The sequence below is a fragment of the Coregonus lavaretus genome (assembly GCF_964263955.1).
Source record: "Coregonus lavaretus genome assembly, contig: HAP1_SCAFFOLD_3500, whole genome shotgun sequence".
Classification (NCBI taxonomy): domain Eukaryota; kingdom Metazoa; phylum Chordata; class Actinopteri; order Salmoniformes; family Salmonidae; genus Coregonus; species Coregonus lavaretus.
In genome coordinates, this window is record NW_028164700.1 from 1 (window position 1) to 15,428 (window position 15,428).

The following is a 15,428-nucleotide window of genomic DNA, read 5'->3' on the forward strand; positions in this document are numbered from 1 at the left end:
TACAACAGAAAACACATGTGAAATGTTAACATTCACTGCCAGACAGACAAGACATAACAGTTCTGCTAGCTTGCGCAGCAATAAAGCTGCATAAAGACCCATCTGGGTCCGATACAGACCCGACCCAGTTTGGATCCGATTCTCCCTCATCTGGGACATATTTTGGGTCGGATCTGGTCCACCTCGTCGGATCCGAATCGGATTTGATATTGATTTTGCAAAAAAATGACAGGGTCCTGTCTTTGTTGGATGGGAATTTCACGGATCCAATTCGGTTCAGATCTCAATTTCAGGATCCGAGAATACCTCTAGTGGGGGGGTTCTCAAAAGGTTTGCTATGTGTGTCTGTCTGTCTGTCTGTCCGTCCGTGTCTGTCCGTCCGTCCGTCTGTGTGTCCGTCTGTGTGTCTGTCTGTGTGTCCGTCTGTGTGTCCGTCTGTGTGTCCGTCCGTGTCTGTCTGTGTGTGTAATATCTCTCCTACCTGTATTAAAAGGCTCAGTTTTGATCCGTGGTGATGGTTGTTGTTGTTGTTGTTGTTGTTGTTGTTGTTGTAGTTTCTGCTTGAGCCCCTTCTGTGCCGAGTGCATGGTGGTCTGTTGCTGGGGGAACGACATCCCCTGCCTCGCCTGCTGCATGTGTGTGTGAGGGTGTGTGTGAGGGTGTGTGTGAGGGTGTGTGTGAGGGTGTGCCGCGAGTCTCTGCTGTTGCTGGGTTGGAGCGGCCGCCGCCTGTGACTGAGTCTGCATGGCCTGCATGAGCTGAGACGGCACCTGTCCAGGAGAGTGTGTGTGTGCCGGGGGCCGGGACCGCTGCAGCGACTGCAGGTACATGTGCCCCTGGCTGAGCGGGAGGGGAGGGGGCAGGGTTTCAGAGTTAGTGGGCGTGGCCTCCTCGTCGTCCTCAAATAGGGCTTGAGGGGGTTGGGCCGAGACCCCTAGGATTCCGTGGGGGGTGGGGGGAGAGGGGACACGAGGGCGAGGGAGGAGGGTTCGGGAAGGGAGAGGGGTAGGGAGGGCTGGGAAGGAGGAGGAGGAGCGGAGGGGGGAAGGGAGGAGGGAGGAGGCTGGGGGGGTTTGGGGGCCACTCGGTTGCTGGAGCGGGACGGCTGCTGGGGGAGATCGTTGTGGAGTGCTACAGAGAGAGAGGAGGAGAGGAGAGAGAGAAGGAGAGGAGAGAGAGAGAGGGAGGAGAGAGAGAAGGAGAGGAGAGAGAGAGAGGGAGGAGAGAGAGAAGGAGAGAGAGAGAGAGAGGGAGGAGAGAGAGAGAAGGAGAGGAGAGAGAGAGAAGGAGAGGAGAGAGAGAGAGGGAGGAGAGAGAGAAGGAGAGGAGAGAGAGAGAGGGAGGAGAGAGAGGGAGGAGAGAGAGGGAGGAGAGAGAGAGAGGGAGGAGAGAGAGAAGGAGAGGAGAGAGAGAGAGAGGGAGGAGAGAGGGAGGAGAGAGAGAGAGGGAGGAGAGAGAGAGAGGGAGGAGAGAGAGAGAGGAGGAGAGAGAGAAGGAGAGGAGAGAGAGAGAGGGAGGAGAGAGAGAGAAGGAGAGGAGAGAGAGAGGGAGGGAGGAGAGAGAGAAGGAGCGGAGAGAGAGAGAGGGAGGAGAGAGAGGGAGGAGAGAGAGAGGGAGGAGAGAGAGAGAGGGAGGAGAGAGAGAAGGAGAGGAGAGAGAGAGGGAGGAGAGAGAGAGAGAGGGAGGAGAGAGAGAAGGAGAGGAGAGAGAGAGAGGGAGGAGAGGAGAAGAGAAAGAGAGAAAGAGAGAAAGAGAGAAAGAGATGGGGGAGGGACAAAAAGAGTAAGTACAGAAATAAATGACATTTCTAAAATCTAAATGTTTCATCAAAACCCCTCGACACAATGAAGGATATACATGTGTGGTGTGTCCGTCCATCCACATACCTGGGGAGGGTATGACAGCCTGCTGGTTGAGGAAGGGGTTGTGTGCTCTCCGAGGTGTGTGTGTGGCCGGGGGTGTGTGTGTGTTGGTAGCGTTGAGGTGGGGGGGTCCCGGCAGCGGGGGCCCCAGTGCATTATGGGGGGGGCTCCCCCCCCTGCTGGGTCAGATGGGGGGCCAGGAAGTGAGCTAGGGGGTCAAAGGTCAAAGAGGAGTCAAGAGAGGTCACGGGGACAGGGGGGATGGAGGGAGGAGGAGTGTGGGCGAAGGGTGTTGATGCTGCTGCTGCTGGGGTGGTTTAGACTGAACTAGGGGGGTCTGGGGGTGGGGGGAGGAGGAGGGGGGGTCCAGAGGGGTGATGCTGACCCCCCCCTGCTGGACAGGTTGGGGTGGTGGAGTCCTCTTACAGTCTATATCAATGGAGGAGGACTTCTGCTGCTGGGGGGCCAGCCCTGAGAGAGAGAGGGAGAGAGAGAGGGGGAGAGAGAGAGGTAGGGAGAGGGAGAGAGAGGTAGGGAGATAGAGAGAGAGAGCGAGGAGGAGCAAGAGAGAGAGTGAGGAGAGAGAGAGTGAGGGGAGAGCGAGCGAGAGCGACAGAGAGAGAGAGAGAGAGAGAGAGAGAGAGAGAGAGCGGGAGGAGGAGAGAGAGAGAGAGAGAGAGAGAGAGAGAGAGAGAGAGAGAGGGAGGGGGAGAGAGAGGTAGGGAGATAGAGAGAGAGAGGGAGGGAGAGAGAGCGAGGAGGAGAGAGTGAGGAGGAGAGAGAGAGAGAGAGAGAGAGAGCGGGAGGAGGAGAGAGAGAGAGAGAGAGAGCGAGGAGGAGAGAGCGAGGAGGAGCAAGAGAGAGAGTGAGGAGAGAGAGAGGGAGGGAGAGAGAGCGAGGAGGAGAGAGCGAGGAGGAGAGAGAGAGAGAGAGAGAGAGAGCGGGAGGAGGAGAGAGAGAGAGAGAGAGAGCGAGGAGGAGAGAGCGAGGAGGAGCAAGAGAGAGAGTGAGGAGAGAGAGAGTGAGGGGAGAGAGAGCGAGAGCAAAAGAGAGAGAGAGAGGAGAGAGAGAGAGAGAGAGAGAGAGAGAGAGAGAGAGAGAGAGAGAGAGAGAGAGAGAGAGAGAGAGAGAGAGAGAGAGAGAGAGAGAGAGAGAGAGAGAGAGAGAGAGAGAGAGAGAGAGAGAGAGAGAGAGAGAGAGAGAGAGAGAGAGAGAGAGAGAGAGCGGGAGGAGAAGAGAGAGAAAGACAACAGAATGAAAATGATGTGTGTGTGCAGGGCTTGACATTTAGGTACATTTCCCAGTGGCACACCGGGCCTGTGCCGACTGAAAGCTACTGGCCCAGATCAGGGGAGGAGTGGAAAGAGGTGATCTCACAGGATAGTGCATGATGCATCCATCATTTCAATAGCAGGTGATTTTATCATTCATTTTCAGGCTGAGAAAGTAGCCAATAGTCTATAACTATGACAACCTACTGTCCATACACAAATCATTACATTTTAACTTAACAATATCATATTTACATGAATGTTTTGGAGGGAAAAAATAAAACCTTTGTGCAATCTCAAAAAGGGTGTTATTAATAGTGATTGTGAGCAGGCTTGTAGGGGCCTATCAATTCTGTTAGATTTTTAGCCAAATAACTTTCTGTTTTTCCAGGAGAGTTCCTAGTTTTTTCAGCTTTTCACTCTCAAAAATCACACCTTTTTACAGCAAAATGTGATGTTTTAAGTCCACAACAATGCTTTAAATCACATCAGAAGGCCACTTTTGAGGTCTGGAAAAAATCCTAACAAAAAAAAAAAAACATACTGTAGTTCCCCTTTAATTCAATTGAGCACCTAGTAAGAGACCGTGGTGTTTGGCTGCGTTTCTGTTCTGTACAATGTACAGTGTACATGCCATGGGAGAGCTTGTAAAACAAATGCCCACCCAACTGATACAAATCATCATGATATCATTCTGCCAGGTAGGCCTACTTTGCAGTCAACATTTAATTGGGAAGGTTTTTGGGGGAAGCCTTTAGAAATGACTGTTTCTGCATGCTAACTGTTTCTGCATGCTAACTGTTTACGCATGCTAACTGTTTCTGAATGCTAACTTGTAACACATGCTAACTGTTTACGCATGCAAACTGTTTACGCATGCTAACTGTTTACGCATGCTAACTGTTTACGCATGCTAATCGTTTACCCATGCTAACTGGCTACTCAACAATAGGCACACAGAAACAGGCATGACTTCTTTAGAAAGATTCAGGAAATACGAATCCCTGATGCATTCTTTTCATGGATTATGAAATGAATTATTCAGTTGAAATACTCTACGGGCGCTGTCGTTCTACTGAGAGCTGCTTTACAACCAGTTGATTGAGAGCTGCGCACTCTTGCTGCCCAACGTCATATTCCGCTCAAACTATGTATGATGAGCCGTGTGTGTGTATGTGTGTTACCTGTGTCGTCGCTGTCTGACGAGTCACTGCTGCCTGATGAAGATCCCATCTTCATCTTCATCACACTGGTCACCTCCAGAGCCTTCTCTACTGCTGCACACACACAGGATGGGTTAACACAGTCTCCCTGGGCTAATTCTGCTCAATACTATTTCACCACCACTCTATCTTTCTCTTTCTCCCTCACACACAGACAAGGTGAACACACTCTCGTTGTGTTCATTATTTTTCCACCACTTTCACTCTCTTCCTCTCCTCTCCTCTCCTCTCCTCTCCTCTCCTCTCCTCTCCTCTCCTCTCCTCTCTTACCTGGCTGTGATTTCCTCTTCTTTCTAAGGCTGGTCCAGACATATTTCTCCAGCTCTCGGAGCGTTGAGGGTTTCAGCGTCTCGAAGTCGATCTCTATCTCGTCTGGGTTGGTGTTCTTGAGCGAGGGTTCACGTGATTGGATGATGTGGACAACGCGGCCAAGCTTGTCGCCGGGCAGTTTATTGATGTCCAGACTGAGCTGGCGTTTCTCCTCGTAGGACATTGGCTTACACCGGTCAGCTGCCCTGCCCACAAACACACCTGGGACACAGAAAATACATTAACATTTTAGAAAATATATATATATTTTTATCTTATAAAATCTCTCACTCACTCACTCGTGTCATCTTCTGCCTCCAGCGAGGCAGAGGGGGCAAGGGGGGTGGAGCCGGTCTGATGTGGGGCGCCCGGACGACTGTTCCTCACTCCGTTTTTACTGCGGAGAAAGAGAGAGAGAAAGGATTAACCAATCAGGGACCTCTCCACTGTCCTACCTGGGTTTCTCTCCATCCGTCCTACCTGGGTTTCTCTCCATCCGTCCTACTTGGGTTTCTCTCCATCCGTCCTAACTGGGTTTCTCTCCATCCATCCTACCTGGGTTTCTCTCCATCTGTCCTACTTGGGTTTCTCTCCATCCGTCCTACCTGGGTTTCTCTCCATCCGTCCTACCTGGGTTTCTCTCCATCCGTCCTACCTGGGTTTCTCTCCATCCGTCCTACCTGGGTTTCTCTCCATCCGTCCTACCTGGGTTTCTCTCCATCCGTCCTACCTGGGTTTCTCTCCATCCGTCCTACCTGGGTTTCTCTCCATCCGTCCTACCTGGGTTTCTCTCCATCCGTCGTACCTGGGTTTCTCTCCATCTGTACTACTTGGGTTTCTCTCCATCCGTCCTAACTGGGTTTCTCTCCATCCATCCTACCTGGGTTTCTCTCCATCCGTCCTACCTGGGTTTCTCTCCATCTGTCCTACTTGGGTTTCTCTCCATCCGTCCTAACTGGGTTTCTCTCCATCCCATCCTACCTAGGTTTCTTGATCTTCTTAGGCGTGGTCACCGGCTCCTTGCTGTTTTTGCTCTTTCTGGTTGGCTGGAGGATGGCAGGGGGCGGGACCTCCGGTGGCTCCTCCCCTCCAATCTTCTTCTTGTGCTTGTCCTTCTCCTTCTCCCTCTCCCTCTCTTTTCTCTTGGGCTTGGTGGCCTGGGGCGTGGACAGAGCGGCCAGCTGTTCGTGAACAGCTTTGAGCTGTAGGACAGACACACACAGGAGGATGTTAAAGAGACACAGCTCACTGTCAACGCTTTCATTTTCTCCACCCCTCCTCTTTTACCTGTTCTCTCTCCCACTCTCTCTCTCTCTCTCTCACTCTCTTCTCTACTTTTCTTAACACCTTTCTTCTTATTTTATTATATCTCTTTGGGTGAGGCAGAGTTTTATCCTTCCTACATGTTCTTTACCTCTTGTACCCCCTTCTGCCTCAGTCATCCCTTCTTCTTTCTCAGTCATCCCCCCTTCCAGTCATCCCTTCTTACCCAGTCATCCCTTCTTAACCAGTCATCCCGTCTTCATCAGTCATCCTCTCCTCTCCACCCCATCACCTTCTCCACTCTCTCCTCTCCACCCCATCACCTTCTCTCTCCTCTCCACCCCATCACCTTCTCCATCCTCTCCTCTCCACCCCATCACCTTCTCCATCCTCTCCTCCCCATCACCTTCTCCATCCTCTCCTCTCCACCCCATCACCTTCTCCATCCTCTCCTCTCCACCCCATCACTTTCTCCATCCTCTCCTCTCCACCCCATCACCTTCTCCATCCTCTCCTCTCCACCCCATCACCATCCTCTCCTATCCTCTCCACCCCATCACCTTCTCCATCCTCTCCTCTCCACCCCATCACCTTCTCCATCCTCTCCTCTCCACCCCATCACCTTCTCCATCCTCTCCTCTCCACCCCATCACCTTCTCCATCCTCTCCTCTCCACCCCATCACCTTCTCCATCCTCTCCTCTCCACCCCATCACCTTCTCCATCCTCTCCACCCCATCACCTTCTCCATCCTCTCCTCTCCACCCCATCACCTTCTCCATCCTCTCCTCTCCACCCCATCACCTTCTCCACTCTCTCCTCTCCCGCCTCGACATTATCTCCTCCCCCACTTTTTCTCTTCCTCCTTCTCTGCCTATCATCCCCTCTTCTTCCTCCCAACCCCTCATTCTTCTCCTAGTATGCAACATATACCCTCCTCCTTCCATCCTCTCCCCTCCTCCTCCTGCTCCTCCTCTCCTCCCATCTCCTCTCCCCCTCACCTGTTCCTGTAGTTCAGCCAGTCTCTGTGTTCTCTCGTGTTCCATGCCTCCCTCTGAGGATTCTGACTCCGACGAGGAGGAGCTGTCATCGGAGGAGGAGGGGGGTCGGGGGGCAGGGGGCTGTCTGGCCGAGGGGGTGGGGAGGGGGTGGAGAGCGGGAACAGGGAGGGTGTGGAGGGTGGGGAGGGGGTTGATGGCGGGGGAGGGGGTGTTGAGGGGGGCCGTCTCTTCAAGCTCGTCTGGCATTTTGGCAAAGCGCATCTCAAACACGTCCTGTAGAGAGAGAGAGAAAGAGAGAGCGGTCAGAGCTATGAACTATGGGAACTTTAGTCCGTGGCACCGTGAGATTTGTAGTTCATCATTTATTCATTCAACACTGTTTATGTTGACACCTGTCATTTGTCTGAAAGTGCTGTTGGTTGGTTGTAGTTTTTTTTGTTATGATTGTCAGATGTGTTGTAGTTGTTCACCTGTAGTTTGTGTAGTTGTGTTGTTTTATACCTGTAGTTTGTGTGCCATAACAACCATGTTGTGTAGTTTACCTGTAGTTTGCGTGCCATAGCAACCATGTTGTGTAGTTTACCTGTAGTTTGCGTGCCATAGCAACCATGTTGTGTAGTTTACCTGTAGTTTGCGTGCCATAGCAACCATGTTGTGTAGTTTACCTGTAGTTTGCGTGCCATATTGACCACGTCATGGTCTGGAGGGTTGTATTTGTAACAGTTGGAGAACATCAACCGGACTTCAGCAGCAAACTCCTGAGCATCTCTGTACTGCCTGCTGTCCAGCTTATTCTGAGGGGACAGAGACACACAGCGCAGACACAGAGACACACAGCGCAGACACAGAGACACACAGCGCAGACACAGAGACACACACAGCGCAGACACAGACACACACAGCGCAGACACAGAGACACACAGCGCAGACACAGAGACACAGAGACACACACAGCGCAGACACAGAGACACACAGCGCAGACACAGAGACACACACAGCGCAGACACAGAGACACACACAGCGCAGACACAGAGACACACACAGCGCAGACACAGAGACACACACAGCGCAGACACAGAGACACACACAGCGCAGACACAGAGACACACACAGCGCAGACACAGAGACACACACAGTGCAGACACAGACACACAGCGCAGACACAGAGATACACAGCGCAGACACAGAGACACACACAGCGCAGACACAGAGACACACACAGCGCAGACACAGAGACACACACAGTGCAGACACAGAGACACACACAGTGCAGACACAGAGACACACAGCGCAGACACAGAGACACACAGTGCAGACACAGAGACACACACAGTGCAGACACAGAGACACACAGCGCAGACACAGAGACACACAGTGCAGACACAGAGACACACACAGTGCAGACACAGAGACACACACAGTGCAGAGACAGAAACATACCGTTACCAATTAACACCACGAGGATGTGACAACCAGGGTTTCCGTTAGGAAACATTTAAATTTACCGGACATTTAAGAAACGTATAGGACCTATATGCATTGGGTGCATAACCGTACGTTTGACACCCCTGCCCTAATGGGTTATGCACCCAATGCATATAGGTCCTATACGTTTCTTAAATGTCCGGTAAATTTAAATGTTTCCTAACGGAAACCCTGGTTGTCACATCCTCGTGGTGTTAATTGGTAACGGTATATCTAAATGTCTGCGCTGTGTGTGTCTCTGTGTCTGCGCTGTGTGTGTCTCTGTGTCTGCGCTGTGTGTCTCTGTGTCTGCGCTGTGTGTGTCTCTGTGTCTCTGTGTCTGCGCTGTGTGTCTCTGTGTCTGCGCTGTGTGTGTCTGTGTCTGCGCTGTGTGTGTCTCTGTGTCTGCGCTGTGTGTCTCTGTGTCTGCGCTGTGTGTCTCAAACGGGTTTAATCCGGCCCGCGAGATGATTTGAAAAAAAAATTAAAAAAAATTAAAAAAAATTAAGTATAAAAATGCGCTGCAATTTTTCAATAAAATAAACTGCTGTTCCAATTGCGTCCACTGGATGGCGCAATAGCAATTGTGTTAAGCAAGCAAACTGTTTATACCGGGGCAGAGCAAGTAGGTCAAGCACGTGCAGCCAATGAGCTACTTTGTTTTGCCCGCGATATTTATTACGGCTTCTACTTTTAACATTATGTGCTTTGGCACCCTCATTGCCCCAATATTCAGAGCTATAAGAGGAGCAGGTGGAAGCTACTCTCCAGTCTGTCTGGTCTTCCTCTCAGACAGCTACAGTGAGGGGAAAAAGGATTTGATCCCCTGCTGATTTTGTACGTTTGTCCACTGACAAAGAAATGATCAGTCTATAATTTTAATGGAAGGTTTATTTGAACAGTGAGATACAGAATAACAACAAAAAAATCCAGAAAAACGCATGTCAAAAATGTTATAAATTGATTTGAATTTTAATGAGGGAAATAAGTATTTGACCCCCTCTCAATCAGAAAGATTTCTGGCTCCCAGGTGTCTTTCATACAGGTAACGAGCTGAGATTAGGAGCACACTCTTAAAGGGAGTGCTCCTAATCTCAGTTTGTTACCTGTATAAAAAGACACCTGTCCACAGAAGCAATCAATCAATCAGATTCCAAACTCTCCACCATGGCCAAGACCAAAGAGCTCTCCAAGGATGTCAGGGACAAGATTGTAGACCTACACAAGGCTGGAATGGGCTACAAGACCATCGCAAAGCAGCTTGGTGAGAAGGTGACAACAGTTGGTGCGATTATTCGCAAATGGAAGAAACACAAAATAACTGTCAATCTCCCTTCGGCCTGGGGCTCCATGCAAGATCTCACCTCGTGGAGTTGCAATGATCATGAGAATGGTGAGGAATTAGCCCAGAACTACACGGGAGGATCTTGTCAATGATCTCAAGGCAGCTGGGACCATTGTCACCAAGAAAACAATTGGTAACACACTACGCCGTGAAGGACTGAAATCCTGCAGCGCCCGCAAGGTCCCCCTGCTCAAGAAAGCACATATACATGCTCCTCTGAAGTTTGCCAATGAACATCTGAATGATTCAGAGGAGAACTGGGTGAAAGTGTTGTGGTCAGATGAGACCAAAATGGAGCTCTTTGGCATCAACTCAACTCGCCGTGTTTGGAGGAGGAATGCTGCCTATGACCCCAAGAACACCATCCCCACCGTCAAACATGGAGGTGGAAACATTATGCTTTGGGGGTGTTTTTCTGCTAAGGGGACAGGACAACTTCACCGCATCAAAGGGACAATGGACGGCGCCATGTACCGTCAAATCTTGGGTGAGAACCTCCTTCCCTCAGCCAGGGCATTGAAAATGGGTTGTGGATGGGTATTCCAGCATGACAATGACCCAAAACACACGGCCAAGGCAACAAAGGAGTGGCTCAAGAAGAAGCACATTAAGGTCCTGGAGTGGCCTAGCCAGTCTCCAGACCTTAATCCCATAGAAAATCTGTGGAGGGAGCGGAAGGTTCGAGTTGCCAAACGTCAGCCTCGAAACCTTAATGACTTGGAGAAGATCTGCAAAGAGGAGTGGAACAAAATCCCTCCTGAGATGTGTGCAAACCTGGTGGCCAACTACAAGAAACGTCTGACCTCTATGATTGCCAACAAGGGTTTTGCCACCAAGTACTAAGTACTGTTTTGCAGAGGGGTCAAATACTTATTTCCCTCCTTAAAATGCAAATCAATTTATAACATTTTTGACATGCGTTTTTCTGGATTTTTGTGTTGTTATTCTGTCTCTCACTGTTCAAATAAACCTACCATTAAAATCATAGACTGATCATGTCTTTGTCAGTGGGCAAACGTACAAAATCAGCAGGGGATCAAATAAATTTTTCCCTCACTGTAGGAGGTCCACTTCTGATGACATCATGACTCATCTAATTAAGAATGAGTGAGGGTCCACTTTTGATGACCTCACCTTGATGGTTCCGAGGTCCATAGGGTGTTTGATGATGTCGTGGTAGTCGTGGAGACCGAGGGCGTGCGCGTCGACAGGCTTGTAGAAGGGCCACGCGTACTCCACGTGTTTCTTAGACAACATGTCTCTAATCAGACCTCCACAGTACCGCAGCTGCTCCTAGAAGAGGAAGGAGAGGGAGGGAGAGAGGAGGAGAGGGAGAGAGGGAGGAGGAGAGGGAGAGAGAGAGGAGGAGAGGGAGAGAGAGAGGAGGAGAGGGAGAGAGAGAGGAGAGAGAAGGAGGAGAGGGAGAGAGAGAGGAGGAGAGGGAGAGAGAGAGGAGGAGAGGGAGAGAGAGAGAGGAGAGAGAAGGAGGAGAGAGAGAGGAGGAGAGGGAGAGAGAGAGAGGAGAGAGAAGGAGGAGAGGGAGAGAGAGAGGAGGAGAGGGAGAGAGAGAGGAGGAGAGGGAGAGAGAGAGAGGAGGAGAGGGAGAGAGAGAGAGGAGAGAGAAGGAGGAGAGGGAGAGAGAGAGGAGGAGAGGGAGAGAGAGAGGAGGAGAGGGAGAGAGAGAGAGGAGGAGAGGGAGAGAGAGAGAGGAGAGAGAAGGAGGAGAGGGAGAGAGAGAGGAGGAGAGGGAGAGAGAGAGGGGGAGAGGGAGAGAGAGAGAGGAGGAGAGGGAGAGAGAGAGGAGGAGAGGGAGAGAGAGAGGAGGAGAGGGAGAGAGAGAGAGGAGAGAGAAGGAGGAGGAGAGAGAAGGAGGAGAGGGAGAGAGAGAGAGGAGGAGAGAGAAGGAGGAGAGGGAGAGAGAGAGAGGAGGAGAGAGAAGGAGGAGAGGGAGAGAGAGAGAAGGAGAGGGGGAGAGAGAGAGGAGGTGAGGGAGAGAGAGAGAGGAGGAGAGGGAGAGAGAGAGAGGAGGAGAGGGAGAGAGAGAGAGGAGGAGAGGGAGAGAGAGAGAGGAGGAGAGGGAGAGAGAGAGAGGAGGAGGAGAGGGAGAGGAGAAGACAGAGAATACTTTATTATTCCATATGAGAAATGTGTCTTCGGCTGTACCCAACCCCTCTGATATACAGACACACAGATACAACCCTAACCCTAGACAGACAGACAGACAGACAGACACATACAACACTAACCCTTCAACCCCGTCAGTCATCTAGTGTTTATATACATCACTGATTTGAACCTTCTGGTTGGCCAGTTTCTCTACTGTTTTATTAGAAGAAGAATACCTGGCGCTTGGGGCTCCCGCCGTGACTCGTTACCGCCCCGGTTACCCCCCCGCCTAGCCCCAGGTGGTGCTGGGAGTCGGGCTGGGCGGGGTCCCGTTTGGGCTGCTTCAGCGGCCGGCTGCTGCTCTCGCGGCGGGGGCGGGGCTCCATCGCCACGGGAGACAACTCGCTGAGCTGGTCGTTGGCGGTGGGCGTGGTGGTGTCCGCCTTCCTCTTCTGGCTCTTCCTCTGCTGCGGGGGGTTAAAGGTCAGGGGTTAGAGGTCAAGACAACGCCACACATTTACCAAGCACTACACATGACGAGTTGAAATCAGGTGTGCGGCACTAAAGCACTAACTAAAACGGTCCCCATTGGGTCCCCAGGGCCAGGAATAAAAGACAGTAAACTACTAGTAAGATAATGAAGGTACATGGGAACATCTCAGTGCATGACTGGAGGAAAGAGAGACTTCCTATTTCAAACACATTTCCATCAATAGAAGTTTGTGTCCTCGTCCTACTCCACCACACACTTTCAAAACTCCCCTACCCCACCCCTTCTTTCCTCCCTCTGGTCTCCTCACCTTAGCGGGGGGTGTGGTGCTCTGTAGGATGGGCAGGGCAGCAGGGTGAAGGCCTGGGTGGGCTGGGGGGTGGGGGTTAGGGTGGGGGGGTACGGAGGTGAGGCCCTGGGCCAGGACATCCAGAGGGCTGATGGGGAAGGGCGGTCCCAGCTGGGGGGCGTGGGAGGGAGGGGTGGGGGGCACGCGAGGGGGCTGGGTCTGAAGGGGGAGGGCAAGTGGGAGGGTGGGGGGCCCCTGGGATACGGGGAGACCCCGAGTCTGAGGGCCCGGCGACGGGGAGGAGAAACCTCGGGTGTGGGGGGTGGAGGAGGCAGATGAATCCTGGCCCGAGTCAGACTTAGACAGGAGACCTGGAGAGGATGAGAGGGGGGGTGGGGTAGAGAGGGAGAGAGAGAGAGAGAGAGAGAGAAAGAGGGGGAGGGAGGGGGATAGAGAGAGAGGGAGAGAGAGAGAGAGAGAGAGAGGGGATGGAGGTCCATCCAGAGAAAGCACACCATTAGTAATGAAAACAATCATCTGAATCTTGCTATCAGAACAATCAGTTTTGTTTTGACAGTTCTAACTAAAACCCACTCCCTCCCCGTACCTGCTTCTCTCTGCCCACCCCTCCGCCCCTTGGTAACCATGGGGATCTCAGTTTCCTCCTGGGGCATCTCAGAGATCTTCTGAAGAAACATCTTCTCTAGAGCCTCCGCCATCAACACTATGTCATCACCAGGCTGCACACACACACACACAAACACACACGCACACACAGGCAGACACACACGTCAGTTAACCCTAGCCCTACTATCAGTCTTTCCTGTGTGTGTGTGTGTGTGTGTGTACTGTACCTTGTTGTATATGTAACAGTTGGTGAACATGGTGTTGAAGTCCTGTATACATTCCTGGGCGTTCCAATAGTAGCTGTTCTCTAGTCTCTTCTTGATGGTCCCCATGTCCATAGGAACCTTAATGATCTGATAGTAATCCTGGAGAGGGGAGGAGGAGAGAGACAGAGGGAGGGGGGAGAGAGGAAGGGAGAGAGAGAGGGGGTGGATAGAGGGGGAGAGAGAGGGAGGGTTGGAGGTAGGGAGAGAGATGGGGTGGAGGAGGGAGGAGAGAGGGGGGGTTGGAGGGGGAGAGAGAGAGGGGGGGTTGGAGGGAGAGAGAGAGATAGAAGGAAAGAAAGTCAAGACGCTTGCTTCAGAAATCAGTCAACCATTTCCATCATTCTCCTCAGTCTCACACAGGTAAAGAAGCAGTTCATTTGTCAGCTTTTCTATGTAATGTGGTTACATCTCCAACTTCTCCCCTCTCCATATCTCCCCCCTCTCTATCTCGCTCCCCCTCCCCCACTCTCCCTACCTCCCTCTCTCTCTCTCTCACCATCTCACCCCATCTCTCTCACCTCCGTCTCTCTCCCCCTCTCACCCCCGTCTCTCTCCCCCTCCCCCTCCCCCTACCTCCCTCTCTCTCGCACCATCTCACCCCATCTCTCTCACCTCCATCTCTCTCCCCATCTCTCTCCCCCGTCTCTCTCTCTCTTCCTACCTCCCTCTATCTCCCCATCTCTCTCCCCCTCTTACCCCCCGTCTCTACCTCCATCTCTCTCTCCCCATTTCTCTCCCCCTCTTACCCCCCGTCTCTACCTCCATCTCTCTCTCCCCATTTCTCTCTCCTATGTACTTACAGCCAGGCTGAGTTTGATGGCGTCTACGGGAGCCTGGAAGGGCCATGAGAAGTGATTGTCCCCCCGCCACCAGACACACACACACTACTTACAGGCAGGCTGAGTTTGATGGCGTCTACGGGAGCCTGGAAGGGCCATGAGAAGTGATGTTTCCACAGCGTCTTCAACAGCACCTTCAACAGGTACTGTAACGCAACAAAATAAACCTATTATCCATCAATAAGTTAATCAACCAATTCATCAACCAACCACTCAATCAATCAACCAACCAACTAGGGCCCTATAAATCTGCGACGCGGAAAGAATCACGGAATCCAGACATTAAAACAGAATTAAACAATATTCAAAAATGTATTGAAGAACTCAGTAGGAAATCAACTAAATGTATTGAACTTCAAAATGCATCAGTTATTGGTATTTTCCTTCAGCTTTCTGAAGAGGCAACGGCACAGGCCCCTGTCTGTGTGTGCACGTTTGTCTACCACTTTGTGTAGCCATTAGTGATGATGCTAATGTCATGACAACCGTCTTCTGGTAGAAGGAAAGGCTTTTCCCAAAAACCTTCACAATTAAATGTTAACTACAAAGTAGCCTATGCCTACCTGGTAGAATGATATCACGATTTGCATAAATTTGCAAACTCTGCAATCCCATGAGCGCAACAGAAACATCGCCAGCCAAACAACAGTCTCTGGCTGGTGCAGAGTTTAATTAAAAGGGTAAATAAATCCACAAATAAAAACGTCTTCGATCTTTCCCAGACCTCAAAAGTGGTCTCCTGATGTGGTTTAAGCATTGATGTGGATTTAAAATATCAAATTTAGTTCTATTAAAAAAAAAGTGTGATTTTGAGAGCGAGAACTGAGAAAAACTAAACGGAAACGGCAAAAAAATGTAACATTTTATAGGGCCCGACCGACCGACCAACCGACCAACCAACCAATCCATCAAACAGTACAGTATCAGTGTTCAAAGCTAGTTGTTCTGTCGTTCCAGAAACCCACACTACCTGTAGCTGGTTGGTCTGTCGTTTGGGCCTCGAGGGGTTCCATGTCTCGGGGGGCGGGGGGTTAAAGGAGAGGGGGCGGGGGGCGGGGTCTAGGCTGCTGCTCG

At 51.3% G+C, this 15,428-nt stretch overlaps 1 pseudogene across 1 annotated transcript; it reads right to left on the reverse strand.

Moving 5' to 3' along the window:
* Window positions 1-49: 49 nt before the first annotated feature.
* LOC311116746 (bromodomain-containing protein 4-like) lies at window positions 50-15,422 on the reverse strand (annotated as a pseudogene). Its single transcript, XR_014615504.1, has 15 exons — window positions 15,325-15,422; window positions 14,408-14,500; window positions 13,477-13,614; window positions 13,230-13,362; window positions 12,644-12,993; window positions 12,080-12,310; window positions 10,872-11,030; window positions 7,594-7,722; window positions 6,929-7,201; window positions 5,647-5,867; window positions 4,965-5,062; window positions 4,627-4,887; window positions 4,318-4,410; window positions 1,887-2,333; window positions 50-1,131 (listed from the first exon to the last, which is right to left on the reverse strand). The product of XR_014615504.1 is annotated as a bromodomain-containing protein 4-like (transcript).
* Between the last annotated feature and the right edge of the window lie 6 nt (window positions 15,423-15,428).